Source organism: Schistocerca gregaria, chromosome 6, assembly GCF_023897955.1.
Source record: "Schistocerca gregaria isolate iqSchGreg1 chromosome 6, iqSchGreg1.2, whole genome shotgun sequence".
Taxonomy (NCBI): domain Eukaryota; kingdom Metazoa; phylum Arthropoda; class Insecta; order Orthoptera; family Acrididae; genus Schistocerca; species Schistocerca gregaria.
In genome coordinates, this window is record NC_064925.1 from 451,865,426 (window position 1) to 451,879,121 (window position 13,696).

Sequence of the window (13,696 nt, forward strand, 5' to 3'; positions counted from 1 at the left end):
TATTTATTAGATTCCAAAACAAACAACTAAAGGTACTAAACAAATTATTAGCAAAGACATAAAAATTATAGAAAAAAATATAAAAATCCTGTTGTTATTCCTTACAAAATAGAATTAGCAGATTTCAACCAAACCTGTGACCATTCGTGTTGCCTTCCCTGTATATGTTCAATATCTCGTGTTAGCCCTATCTGGTAGGGGTCGAACACACTTGAGCAATAAGCTAGGATCACTCGCACGAATGTTGTAAGCAATCTCCTTTGTAGACTTACTGCATTTCCCCAGTATTTCACTAAGGAACCGAAGTTTGCCACCTGCTTTCCCTGCGTCTGAGCCCATGTATGGTTACATTTCATATCCATGCAAACTACGAGTATTACACCGGAGTATTTGTATGAGTTGACCTGTTACAGTTGTGATTCACCGGCATTGTAGACCTACAATACTATGCTTTTGCGTGTTGGTAAGGGCAAAAATATGTATTTCTGAACAGTTAAAGCAAATTACCAGTCTTCTTACTATTTTGGAGTCTTACCAAGATCTGGTCGAATATTTACGGAGTAGTTCCCAGATTTAAGTTCTTTACAAATTACTGCGCCATCTGCAAAGACGCTGAAGTTACTGTTAATGTTGGTGAGAGTTCAGTAATATACAACATAAAAAAAGGTCCCAACATACTTCTCCGGAGGCACGGGTGAAGTTATTTCTAGAGGAGTCAGATGACTATTCGTCAAAGGTAACATGCCGCCTACTGTGGTTTCTCTAAATAAGTGGCAGCCCAGACGGGCCGCCGTATTAGTAAATCCGTATTCCGTTTACATATTTCGCTTAAGACCCCACATGATAATGAGCGTAGATGTGGTACTGAGCCAAACGCTTTAAGTAAATCAAGAAACACTGCTTCTACTTGACTGCCTTGATGAAAAATTTTCAGAATGTTGTGTAAGAAAAACGCGAGTTGGGTTTCGCAATATTGATGTTTTCTGAATCCATGGTGGCTGGCATGGAGGAGTCCATTCTTTCGAGATACGATTCAGCTCAGCATATGTTCTAAGATTCTGCAACTGGTGGATGTCGGATGTTTAACGGTAATACAGTGGATCACTACCGCTAAGCTTCCTGTAAACAGATGTGGTCTGTGCTTTCTTTCAAATGCTGGGCACAGTTTTTTGTTCTAGGGGATTTTATGATTAAAAGATGGGCTAACGAAGACACATATTATGGATAGAATGTTACAGAGATTCCGTCGGGCACAGGAGATTTGTTCAGTTTCAGCGTTTTCATCCGGTTCTCAACGGCACTGACACTCACCTTGGCAGGACTTCTAGGTTTGCCTTTGCAAAGGAACATTTGAAAATATATCGTTAAATACGCACCAAATACTTTTACGTAAGGGATTTGCACAGAGCTTGCAAGGCTATCGGTCACCCGACGCCTACTGTGGTTTCTGTGAATGCATTGCAGCCCAGTCGGACGACCGGCATTGCGTCCCACCCGCTTGGCGCTTATTTCCTTTACGACGCAACCGATACCCATTATCTGCGAGCTGTCTTGAGTCGCCTGCAGTCTGGAAGATTAATGGGCAACCAAGCGACGTCACGCCTGATAACCTGAGGGGGGAACGGACGCTGGAGGCTTGCGCCATACGCCCGCTGTGACTCACGTTGCCGCCACACAACAAGTTTCTAAGCTCTGCAAACCACTCGGAAACGCATGGAAGACGATACGTCGCACTGTATCAGCTACTACGGCTTTTTGCGTGCCGTAATTAATCTGGTCTTGCCCTCACGATCACTATGTGAGCAATATTTAGGCGGTTGTAGTACATTTATAGAGTCATCATTTAATGTCGGTTCTTTAAACTTCTTTAACAGACTTTCTCGGGATAACTTACGTCTATCTTCAAGAGTCTTCCAGTTCAGTATCTCTCCCACGGATTAAGCAAACCTCTGCCCATTCGTGCTGTCCTTCTCAGCATACGTTCAGTATCCCTGTACAGGTACACACGGAAAAGCCCCAACAAGCCACGACAAAAATTTAAAACCAATGATAATAATCATTAGCGTGGCCGCTGTAAGCGCCGGAAAAGATGTAATTTGCTACGCCGGAAGGCGAATGACAAACGATAAAAACCCCATTCGTGTTTTTTTTTTTTCAATTACTCCATAGACTCTGCCTTTTGTTCTCGTGGCGAGAAGACATATTTCTTGTGATACAATGTGTTGTCTGAATAATAATCCTATGAAAATAAGAAGTCTATGAGTTCGTTTTTGTGCAAAACCACGAAAGTTTTCTTTTCTTCCGCGCACTATCCCAACGTCATGTCAACATAGCTGCCTGCGTCAGAAGAGGAAATCCGATTAAGAATTAATGTTGTTCACACGGTCAAGAATGAAAAATACTTATGTCGGAAGAAGACGAATATAACCAAGGATACCAGATTCGACGTAAGTTCACGACACCACTGGCTCACAACTTACGAGATTTGTGAATTAAAAACGAAAAACAATTTATTCGCTTCAAAATTCATAAAAATCAAATATGTCAATAGTATAATTAATTTCTTTAAATAAAATTGGCACATCCCCTGTTAGTCTTATCTGGTAGAGGTCCCACACACTAGAGCAATATTCTAGGACGGGCCGCACTAGTGATTTGTAAGCAGTCTCTTTTGTAGACTTATTGCACTTCCGCAGTATTCTACCAATGAACCAAAGTCTATCACCTGCTTTACGGACGACTGAACCTATATGATCATTCCATTTCATATGCCTACAAAGTGTTACACCCAGGTACTTGCATGAGTTGGCCAATTCTAACAGTGATTCATTGATATTATAGTAATAGGATATTACGTTCTTCGTTTTGTCAAGGCAGTTTTACATTATTGAACATTTAAAGCAAGTCCTGCGAAAACATCACGGTTTCGGCTGTGTCACTCGCGATGAGGACAGGATGCCTAATTGTTTTCATATTTTGATGTCTTCTCTCGTGAACACACGACTGACTTGTTGAACCTGCTGATAACGTTTCCAATGGTCTTCCAATGTTCTTCCAATTTTTTTTCTGCATTATGAAAAACTCGCTATTGTATTCTTCCTTCCTGGATTTTTTGCAGTAATGAGAGTCACCTTTCTTTATTTTCGTTGATCCTGTCTTCTGTTAAGGCCAAGAAATTAAATGCCAATAATGGTTCAAATTATACAATCTTGGTGCTACCAAACCATTCTTAAATTCTACTCAGCATTGTTAAGGAAGACTAAAAGCTGAAGTTAACCGATATTTAAGCCAAGAACAATTTGAATTTATGGGAAGAAAAGGAACTTGGAAGCTATAATGGCACTACGAATAATCTTAGAAAGAAGAAATGGCATGAACAGAAAAAAAAAACGTATGCTGTATTCATTGACCTAGAGAAAGCTTTTAATACAGTGGACTGGAAAATTCTGTTTGGAAAACTGAAGAAAACTGCAATACACTGGAGAGGTATAAGATTGATTTTCAGTCTGTACTCCAGACCCGATCCACGCTGCTGATACGGTCGCAGGTTCGAATCCTGCCTCGGGCATGGATGTGTGTGATGTCCTTAGGTTAGTTAGGTTTAAGTAGTTCTAAGTCTACGGGACTGATGACCTCATATGTTAGGTCCCATAGTGCTCAGAGCCATTTGAACCATTTTTCACTCTGCACGAACACCAGAGTACAAAAACTCATTTCAGTGGCATTGGAATCTAGGCTAAGAAGAGGCGTACAACAGCGTTGTCCTGTCACCTTATTTATTTATGGAAATTGCAATACAAACAACTACATGCAGCAGCACAAGGATGAAAATTAATGGTAAAGAAATGCGTTGTATTCGATATGAAGATTATGAGCACGACATGACCTATATTTTAAGAAACGCATGTGGCCCTTGGTTTATCAGAAACTGCAAATAAACACAAAAGTACTAAAATAATTGTGATGGATGAATTGAACAAAAATTAAAATCAAACGTTAAGATACGTAATAAAGTGCTGGTGGAAGTAAATGGATTTGCTGCTTTGCTACTGTAAAAGACGGAAACAAAAGTATAATAGATATTAAAGAAAAAATTGTAATGACAAAACGAGCATTCAGAAATAAGAGTAATTTTTTAACAATCACCTTAATATAGAAACAAGACAGAAATTTCTCAAGACATTTAAGACATTTATTTGAAGAATTTTTAACCACAGTTGTGAAGGGTCGACTCTGGAAATCAAAAAAGAAAAATATTAGAGGCAATACAGTTGGGTATATAGCGAACAGCCGCAAAAACATCTTAAACTGAAAGAAAATTTAGTGAACAAATTCCAAAAGAAGTTAAAGAGGAAAGGATATTGATTAACATGATGCACAGAAAAACTAATTCAGTTAGAGACCTTATTCACCTTAGCAGCATCATAAAAAACATCACAGAAGAAAAAAAACCGTTGAGAAAAAAATTAAGAAGCAGGCCCAGATGGCACAACGTGTGGTTCATGTGAGGTGGCATGTGTAATGTTATTAATTTTCGCCTCACAAATATTAATATACGCTCAATAGTAAACGCCTGATGGCCTAAAGCTCTCGAACAACTGTAAAGTAAAAGAAATGAACCATCGCATAGCAGCGACAGATTCTATTATTCTTTATCTTTGCCGTTCTTGCGCGGTGCCTGTTAATCTCTACGTACATGTATCAATTAATGATATAGAAAAGAATTCTGTTGTTTGAAGACAAATAAGGCATTGGGCGCCTCACCTTCTACTGTTTGTATTCCATGCAAGGCGGACGCGAACTTGCTGCGTTCCGCATCGGTATTTTATATTTTATGTGAAAATTAACGCAGCATGAAGCAGAAGGAACATTATCGTTTTCCTATTATTTTTGAATCAGCTCTTTTTTTAATTGTGTAGTGTTGCATTTATTTTAAACTCTGTAAATCTTCTGGTCCATTAGTGTTGTTCCGGGTATGACTACATCGCGCCTTTAAAAAGGCACAGAAATGATAATGTTTGTTCCGAACGTTCTCAAATAAATCAATCTGCTGCTCTTGTTCAAAATAATCCAACCAGGTATTTAATGCTCAACGTATGTTATTATAATAGTGTAATCACCCCTGATTCTGTTGCCAAGTGGCCCACCAAAATATTCACTTTCTCGACATAAAAAAAATAACAATTCTTTTTCTTTTCACTCCCCAAGAGCAACGCTACACATGTGGGAGGGAGGCCAGATGCTAGTCAGTTGACATATGCGAGAGATGTTCCTCTGACTGTAAATTTGCAACTTCAAAAACAAACTACGACGGCTGCCCATAAAGCAATGCATCCCTTTTTTCTGTGCCGCAAACAATGCTGCGAATGCGAAACGTTACGTATGTTTATTATTTGAAGTCTACTGAGTGAGCGCGCCAAGTTTCCGTGAATCCTGACGGATAGCGTAGCTGTAGGATAGTTTCAAAACGGCGCCTGTAGATGATGTACGTTACAAGCAACGTGTCGTCGTTGAGTTTGCACTGCAGAGAAAAAGAACTGTGGGGAATATTCACAAACGTTTGTACAAAGTCTATGGAGCATCTGCTGACGACAGAAGTACAGTTGGTCGCTGGGCACGAAGGGTGAGGTCATCAGAAGGCGTTTCGGCGGAGCTTCACGATTTGCAGCGCTCAGGGAGACCATCCACGGCTGTTACATTCGACACACCTGACATAGCCCCCTCGGATTTCCGCTTGTTTTGGCCATTACAGGATGCCATTCGTCAAAGACATTTTGAGGACGATGAGGAGGTGATTCACACTGGTTCCGACCCCTGAATAAGGAATAGTGCCGACAGGGTATACACGCCCTTGTTTCGCGGTGTAAGAAGGCCATAGAACGGGATGTAGATTACGTGGAAAAATAGGGTGTGTAGATAAAATACCATTCTTTCGTGTGTGCTTCTCATTATGTTCAATAAAGAATTGTAGAAGAAAAGAAATGCGGAGCATTACTTTCTGGGCAATCTTCGTAAATCGTTTGACGCTGTCTTCATCTGTGACACTGGTTTGCCAAGTGACTTCCGCTCCGTCCTTTTCCCGAAGGTTCATTCCTTCTGAAACGGGAGCCAGGCCTAAAACATTTCATATTCTCGTCCAGACGAAGTGCAACTTTACGTGATTATGTGATAGCTCAGCTTTTGCCTCTGACGTCAAACTGTTGCCTGAGACAAGTGTCTCAACACCGCCAATTGCTCTAACCAGCAATGACACATCCCGTCCTCAGTTCCACCCATCTGCCGAGACCTTCTCACACTGTCCTGAGTTCTCGTCCCAGAAGCGGTATATCCTGTGCACAAAGGGAGAGAGCCTATTTACCCTAAGAAGGAAAACATCCCAGGTGTCCTCCGCAGTCCGTTTGAACACCCAAAACTTCTCGCACGCAGCATTCTCTTCAGGGGCGCGTGGGTTTGTATCCTGGTTTCTCAAATCTAACCCCAGCTATGTTTGCATGTTTCGTCAGTCTTTAAAAACTAGCATCAAAAGCATGGGAATTTTATTTGCGCATGCGTATTGCAAAACAACACCATTTCCTTTGCGGAAGTTCGTACCCCATAGCCCGTTTTTACTACAAACTGAATTCGGGAGGACGACGGTTCAATCCCGTCTCCATCCATCCTGATTTAGGTTTTCTGTGATTTCCCTAAATCGTTTCAGGCAAATGCCGGGATGGTTCCTTTGAAAGGGCACGGCCGATTTCCTTCCCTATCCTTCCCTATCCCGAGCTTCCGCTCCGTCTCTAATGACCTCGTTGTCGACGGGACGTTAAACACTAACCACCACCACCACCAAACTGAATCTGTACATTAGTACAACCTTACTCGTGTTGGAAACTACATTTCTAACATCTCTTTTTTAATATACCGGATGAATCACTTAAAACTTGCTCTGGAAGTATTGTGAAAGTGGAAAGTGTTATCGATGTGCAGTTTTCACAGAATGGATTGGTATTCAGGGGCTCCTATTGTTAGCCAATAAACAGATCGTAATAATGCTTAGAAAGTGTATTTTCTGTGCAAACATACACTATTTGAAATGGAACAATGCCTATTGACATTAAAAAACTGAAAGCAGGGTAAATAAAAATGTTAGTGGTACTGTTGCAGGAGTCTAGTGCGATTAGCTTACGAGATACCGTATTTTAGAAACTTCTCACACCGACACTTGTACAGTACCTGCGGCAGCACACACTACATGACAACTTAAGTGCACACACTAGTTATGTGGATTCTGACCGCTAACGAGACAATTGATCATCACAGCTCGTGTTCAAAATGACCATCCCCAGTGGCAATACACGATTCCAGTCTGGGAACGACTGCTGCACACGTGCTAGCATTTCGGCGGAGATGTCCGAGCAGGTTGCAGTAACATGTCGTTGTGTATCATTGGATGTAGTTGGTATGTCCTTGTAGACAGTGTCTTCTGCCTTCCGCCACAGAAAAAAAAGTCTACGGGTTTCATAGCCATGGAATAGGTCGGCCGGGAACAGGCCCTCTGCGTCCAATCCAACGATTTGGAAACAGTTCGTGAAGATATGCTGTAGTAGTTCGCACACTGTGGGCTGGACAGCCGTCATGCTGATAACTGGGGTTCATCTTAGACCGCAGAGAAACGTCTTCTAATATCCATGGAGGATGGTCTATTACGTGGCTCCAGTACTTGTGTACGTTCAGAGTCCTGTCTAAGAAAACGGGCCTATGAGCTGATTGTTCACTATCCAACACAACATGTTTACGCTCCACGGACGCTGACGTTCCATCTGATGAAGCCAAAGGGCATTCTCAATAGACCAATAGTGCACATTTCAGCAGTTTATCTGGCAATTATCGGTAAATGTAATATTATTACTAAACAAAATACGTTATATACACAAATCCAAAAAAGTTACCGAGCGAGGTGGTGCAGTGGTTAGCACACTGGACTCGCATTCGGGAGGACGACGGTTCAATCCCGTCTCCGGCCATCCTGATTTAGGTTTTCCGTGATTTCCCTAAATCGCTTCAGGCAAATGCCGGGATGGTTACTTTGAAGGGGCACGGCCGATTTCCTTCCCAACCCTTCCCTAACCCGAGCTTGCGCTCCGTCTCTAATGACCTCGTTGTCGACGGGACGTTAAACACTAACCACCACCACCACCAAAAAAGTTTTGCATCACCCCAGTTCCCAGAACTCCTGCAGGTAGACGTTGACTGTGGATATTGTTTCACAGACACAGTTCCTTTGACTGTGCAGCGATGTCACTAAATCCGCCCAAATATGTAAACAACCATGCGTGAGCAGCGCCTATTAGACGGAAGGGGTCCGACAACCTATCAGTTACTGTCATTCCAACAGGAAGGAGATGCACGGTTCATGTTGTCTGTAGTTCAGCCAGGCCTAGACGGTCAATACCGCGGTTCTATAGCGTCCGCATTGTTACTTTGTGCCAGGGAGGGCTCTCAACAAGGGTAGTGTCCAGGCGTCTCGGAGTCAACCAAAGCGATGTTGTTCAGACATGGCGGAGATAGAGAGAGACAGGAACTGTCGATGACATGCCTCGCACAGGCCGCCCAAGGGCTACTACTGCAGTGGATGACCGTTACCTACGGATTATGGCTCGAAGGAACCCTGGCAGCAACGTCACCATGTTGAATAACGCTTTTCGTGCAGCCATAGGAGGTCGTGTTACCACTCAAACTGTGCGTAATAGGCTGCATGATGAACAACTTCACTCCCGACGTCCATGGTGAGGTCCATCTTTACTACCACGACACCATGCAGCGCGGTACAGATGGGCCCAACAACATACCGAATGGACCGCTCAGGATTGTCATCACATTCTCTTCACCGATGTGTGTCACATATGCCTTCAGCCAAACAATCGTCGGAGACGTGTTTGGAAGGAACCCGGTCAGGCTGAACGCCTATGACATACTGCCGAGCGAGTGCAGAAAGGTGGAGGTTCCCTGCTGTTTTGGGGTGGGATTATGTGGGGCCGAAGTACTCGCTGCTAGTCATGGAAGGCACTGTAACAGCTGTACGATACGTGAATGCCATCCTCCGACCGATAGTGCAACCATAGTGCAGTATATTGGCGAGGCATTCGTCTTCATGGACGACATTTCGCGCCCCCATCTTGCACATCTTGTGAATGACTTCCTTCGGGATAACGACATCGCTCGACTAGAGTAGCCAGCAATTTCTCCAGACATGAACCCTAAAACACATGCATGGGATAGATAAAAAGGGCTGTTTACGGACGACGTGACCCACTAACCACTCTGAGGGATCTACTCCGAATCGCCGTTGAGGGGTGGGACAATCTGGACCAACAGTGCCTTGATGAACGTGTGGGTAACATGCCACGACGAATACAGGCATGTATCAATGCAAAAGGACCAATGCCACGTACTGGTGTGTACAGAAATCTGGACCACCACCTCTGAAGGTCTCGCTGTATGTTGGTACAACATGCAATGTGTGGTTTTCATGAGCAATAAAAAGGGCGGAAATGATGTTTATGTTGATATCTACTCAACGTTTCTGTACAGGTTCCGGAACTCTCGGGACAGAGGTGATGCAAAACATTTTTGATGTGTGTAGCTGTAGTATCCTGTCTCAATGCCCACGTACAGAAGGAAACAGCTCTTGACGGAGAGAGACGTGACAGGGATAGAACCTGCGACGATGGAAAATGCGTAGGCCACTTGCCTGATTCAAGGCCACTTCCTCGTGCGACTGCGCAGGAGCTGCGGTGCGCACAACTTGCGACAGCAATAGCAACGAGAACATTAATTTACCCCTCCTCTGTCGTCACTTGTTTCCTTATGTTACGTTGTCTAGGTAACTTCACGTAACTGGTTGAAGAGTTTGGTAAATAACTGCCGAGATGATTGACGTCTACTGGGATGTTGCCGCAGGCGCCGTACGAGAGCAAACTGCATTCTTCCCACATTCTCCATACACCTTCAATATTTCGGGTGTATCTGCATTGGTAAATCCCATCGTCCACTCACAAACTACTGGTTCAAATGGCTCTGAGCACTATGGGACTTAACTTCTGAGGTCATCAGTCCCCTAGAACTTAGAACTACTGCAACCTAACTAACCTAAGGACATCACACACATCCATGCCCGAGGCAGGATTCGAGCCTGCGACCGTAGCGGTCACGCGGTTCCAGACTGAAGCGCCTAGAACCACACGGCCACACTGGCCAGCCACAAACTACTGCTTGGAGGGTTACTAACTGACTAGTAAGACGCAATGCGGTCACGCGGTTCCAGACTGAAGCGCCTAGAACCGCACGGCCACACTGGCCAGCCACATACTACTGCTTGGAGGGTTACTAACTGACTAGTAAGTCGCAATGCAGTCAAAGAACACACAAGCACACTGTAAACAAACATAACAACATTGTACCCAGTAATTCGACATGTTGAATGGCATAAAAAAGTGTCGGTGCGGAAACTTTTCTAAATACGGTATCACGTAAACGACTCGCATTAGGCTCTAATTTACCCTGCTTTTTCTCTGTTAAGGTAGGGATTGTTCCATTTAAAAAATGTATATGTCTGCGCACAAAATACACTTTCTAAAGCCGCGCGGAGTGGCCGCGTGGTTTGAGGCGCTATGTCAAGGACTGCGGGGCCCCTCCCGCCGTAGGTTCGAGTCCTCCCTCGGGAATGGGTGTGTGAGTTGTTCTTAGCATAGGTTAGTTTAAATTACTTTAAGTAGTGTGTAAGTCTAGGGACCGAGACCTCAGCAATTTGGCCCCACTTACACGGCTGAAAGTAGACGATTACAGAAGCACAAATGTCAAGTAAACACGGGCCCGCAAACGAGCCGCTTGCGAGATAATCACGACTATATGGTTATTCAATCTGTTTATTGAGCAAGAAGTGAAGGAAACAGAAGAAAAATTTGGAGTAGGTATTAAGATCCATGGAGAAGAAATAAAAACTTTGAGGTTCGCCGATGACATTGCAATTCTGTCAGAGACAGCAAAGGACTTGGAAGAGCAGTTGAATGGAATGGACAGTGTCTTGAAAGGAGGATATAGGATGAGCATCAATAAAAGCAAAACGAGGATAATGGAATGTAGTCGAATTAAGTCGGGTGATGCTGAGGGAATTAGATTAGGAAATGAGACACTTAAAGTAGTAAAGGAGTTTTGCTATTTGGGGAGCAAAATAACTGATGATGGTCGAAGTAGAGAGGATATAAAATGTAAAGTGGCAATGGCAAGGAAAGCGTTTTTGAAGAAGAGAAATTTGTTAACATCGAGTATAGATTTAAGTGTCAGGAAGTCGTTTCTGAAAGTATTTGTATGGAGTGTAGCCATGTATGGAAATGAAACGTGGACGATAAATAGTTTGTACAAGAAGAGAATAGAAGCTTTCGAAATGTGGTGCTACAAAAGAATGCTGAAGATTAGATGGGTGGATCACAGAACTAATTAGGAGATATTGAATAGGTTTTGGGAGAAGAGAAGTTTGTGGCACATCTTGACTTGAAGAAGGGATCGATTGGTAGGACATGTTCTGAGGCATCAAGGGATCACCAATTTAGTATTGGAGGGCAGCGTGGAAGGTAAAAATCGTAGAGGGAGACCAAGAGATGAATACAGTAATCAGATTCAGAAGGATGTAGGTTTCAGTAAGTACTGGAAGATGAAGCAGCTTGCACAGGATAGAGTAGCATGGAGAGCTGCATCAAACCAGTCTCAGGGCTGAAGACCACAACAACAACAATATGGTCCCACGCCATCTTGTAACATCGTCCGGTTTGCCCCTTGCGGACTTGAGGCCGTCCTATGTTCGCTGTTTACACAACGGAACATTGCCGAGAGGTGGAGTTGGAATCACACCATACACGCAGAACGTACAGGACGGATACTGTACACAGCCTCAAAGGATATCAGTGGCGTCTGAGGAGTGCCACGTGTGCTCTGTTGTAGTTACAATGGAACAGTACAGTGACGAAGAGTACGCGGACATGCATTTCATGTACGGTAGGGCTCATGGCACTGCACGGGAGGCTGCACGCTTGTACCAAGAAATATATCCTGATGGAAGACACCCCGAAAGTCGTACGTTTACAAGGATCCATCAGCGCCTCAGAGAAAACGGGGTTTTGCACATGGCAGAGCAATAGGTAGGCCTGCTCGCATTGCGTCTGAGGTTGAGAGTATGGTGTTGGAAGAAGTACAGCGCTCTCCAGGAACCTCGACGAGAAGAATTGCCAGACAAGTGCCTGTACTAAGCCACAGTAGTGTTTGGAGAATTTTGCATCGCAATTTACTGCACCCTTACCATCTCCAACGAGTTCAATGTCTCAATGATGCGGACTTTATTCCTAGAGTGATGTTTTGTCAGTGGCTGCAACAGCAGGCTGTAGTCGACCCTCGTTTCGCATGTAACATTTTATTTACAGACCAAGCAGGATTCACAGGCGAAGGTGGGTTTAACTATCATAATACACATCGTTGGTGTGAAATAAACTCACATGCTGTTCATGAGTCACAACATCAGTAACGTTTCTCACTGAACGTGTAGTTAGGGGTACCAGGCGGTCAACTCATTGGGCCACATATTCTTCCACCACAACTTAATGGACGGAGGTGGCCGGCCGGGGTGGCAGAGCGGTTCTAGGCGCTACAGTCTGGAACCGCGCGACCGCTACGGTCGCAGGTTCGAATCCTGCCTCGGGCATGGATGTATGTGATGTCCTTAGGTTAGTTAGGTTTAAGTAGTTCTAAGTTCTAGGGGACTGATGACCTCCCTTAGTGCTCAGAGCCATTTCAACCATTTTTTGGACGGAGGAACCTTAGCTTTTTTGGGCGTCGTCTTACAGGACTGTTTGAGGATTTTCCCCTTCAGCAACGTCAGAGTATGTGTTACAAGCATAATGGGGCTCAGGCACATTTTGCTGCTGGTGTGAGACGTAATCTAACACGCAGATACGGCCAAAGATGGATAGGCCGAGGTTGACCTGTACCTTCTTCTTTCTTCTCTTATTTATTTCTTTATTTATTGTTCCGTGGGACCAAATTAAGGAGAAGTCTCCATGGTCATGGAACAAGTCAATACATGAAATTACAACACGATATTAGAAACAGATGAAATGAAATATAAAAAACATATTCAGGTGATAAGTAAGTTTAAATAAAGAAAATCAACAATGTAACACAGGAATATGCTTAATTTTTTAGATCTTCCAGGAGTTTCTCGACAGAATAGAAGGAGTGAGCCATGAGGAAACTCTTCAGTTTAGACTTAAAAGAGTTTGGGCTACTGCTAAGATTTTTGAGTTCTTGTGGTAGCTTATTGAAAATGGATGCAGCAGAATACTGCACTCCTTTCTGCACAAGAGTCAAGGAAGTGCATTCCACATGCAGATTGGATTTCTGCTTAGTATTAACTGAGTGAACGCTGTAAACTCTTGGGAATAGGCTAATATTGCAAACAACAAACAACATTAAAGAAAATATATACTGTGAGGGCAATGTCAGAATTCCCAGACTATTGAATAGGGGTCGACAAGAGGTTCTTCAACTTACACCACATATAGCTCGAACAGACCGTTTATGAGCCAAAAATATCCTTTTTGAATCAGAAGAATTACCCCAAAAAATAATACCATACGACATAAGCGTATGAGAATTTGCGAAGTAG

General features: G+C 43.4%; 1 non-coding gene across 1 annotated transcript; it reads left to right on the forward strand.

Moving 5' to 3' along the window:
- Window positions 1-7,933: 7,933 nt before the first annotated feature.
- On the forward strand, window positions 7,934-8,006 carry Trnaa-cgc (transfer RNA alanine (anticodon CGC)). The gene has a single exon. It is a non-coding gene; the product is annotated as a tRNA-Ala (tRNA).
- Window positions 8,007-13,696: the final 5,690 nt, after the last annotated feature.